A 1,992-nucleotide genomic window follows, 5' to 3' on the forward strand; every position below is an offset into this window, starting at 1 on the left:
ATTCTTGAGGGATTGTATAGCCTTTCTTATTTCAAACTTGGACGGTGGGTCAAGGCTGATGTTAAGATCCAAATTTCTTGGCACAATGTTGGCTATTGTGTCTGGAGGTAGTCTATTGAGTAAATTTTCAAAATGCTCCTTCCATCGATTTTTTTGTTCTAGAATTGATGTTAGCATCCAGCCATCCTTCCCTTTTACTGCTTTTTCTACTCTTACTCTCTTCCCGGATAGTAATTTAGTTGTGTTGTACAGCTCTTTCATGTTCTGGCGTTGGGCTGCACTTTCTGCTGTCGTTGCTAAATTTTCGAAATATTTTCGCTTGTCTCTTTTTAATTGTTTTTTAACTTTCTTATTTTGTTGGCTGTAATTTCCCTGACTTCTATTTATCTCTACTTCTGAGCTTGCCAATAGTAATTTTTCCTTTAGCTTCTTTCTTACTTCTATGGCTGTTAGTGTCTCTTGTGATATCCACACCTTATTCTTTTTGTTTATACACCCTACGCATTCTTCTAATAATGAAATAAAAGCATCCTTAATTTTCGACCAAGTATGTTTTATTGTGTTGCCTTGCATCCTTTTTACTTGCATTGATTTGCATGATAATGCTTTTCTGTATTTTATTTGGGTATTTTCGTTGAACTCTACATTCCTCTTTTAAAGCCCTTAACTTCAGTTGTAGTTTGCCAAATAGTAGGTGGTGGTTGGAGGTTGCATCAGCCCCTCTTTTTACCCAAACATCGAACAGTGATCTCCTGAACTTGCAGCTTACACAGATGTGATCGATCTGATTTTGCGTTTTCAGATCTGGCGATATCCATGTAGCTTTGTGAAGGTCTTTGTGCAGAAATAAGGTTCCTCCAATGACCAACTTGTTATTTGCCCAAAAGTCGGCAAATAACTGGCCATTTGCATTCATGCTTCCTAGACCACGTTTTCCCATAATGGCTTCATATCCTAAATTAATGTTTCCGACTTTTGCGTTGAAATCACCCATAACCATTTCCAAATTGATTACAAAAACACTGATAGTTGACAAGTCTTGTCGTATTAATTTACCAACTGAAGGTTTCCAGAGTCAAACGTGTTTTATGACGCCGAATAGTCAAAGCCCTAGGGAAGCTAGTTGGCTGATACTGCTTTCAACAAAGGATTCCACGAGGTTTGGTGTGTGGAATGTTTGAACAATGTTTACTGCTGGAAAGTGTGAAAATATTAGCAAAGAAATGGACAATTACAAATTGGAAATTTTGGGTTTGTGCGAAACTAGGTGGATTGATAATGGACAAACTAAGCTAGCTTCAGGAAAAACAATTATATACTCAGGGCACAAAGATGATAAGGCGCATCACACAAGGGGAGTAGCTCTGATGCATTAATGGAATGGCAACCCATAAATGAAAGATTGATACTAGCAAAGTTTAGAACGTCTCATAAGAGGATTTTCCTAACAATCGTTATGTGCTACACCCCAACAAATGATGCTGATGAATTAGCAAAAGTTGAATTTTATGATACTCTGCAGAGCATAATTGAAAAATATGGGTATGTTAGTATATATATATATAACCAATATAAATATATATATACAGATACATATATATATAAATACTAGCAGAAATACCCGGCTTTGCCCGGGTTAAAGAGAATAATGAAATCTAAAAACGCCGTCTAGACTATGCAACCCTCAACTGTTAGTAGCTACGATACCATATTTCTACATTAATAACTCTCCAATCCATGCCAGCATGGAACATAGACATTAAGTGGAATGCCAGTCTCTCATCTAGGAGGGCCTTGAAATCAATGTTACCAACTGGGGACTATGTGTGTCGTAGTGATAATAAAAAGACCCAAAGGAGGTCTGCAACAAAATAATTTTACTTAACACTTTGCAAGTGAATCAGTGGAGGCAAAGATGCGTCTCATTTACTTGACAATTTATGCACCACATTGCAGAAATCACAATGAAAGTATATCTGAAAGGGTAGTCTT

Source organism: Octopus bimaculoides, chromosome 15 (genome assembly GCF_001194135.2).
Source record: "Octopus bimaculoides isolate UCB-OBI-ISO-001 chromosome 15, ASM119413v2, whole genome shotgun sequence".
In the NCBI taxonomy this organism is placed as follows: Eukaryota; Metazoa; Mollusca; class Cephalopoda; order Octopoda; family Octopodidae; genus Octopus; species Octopus bimaculoides.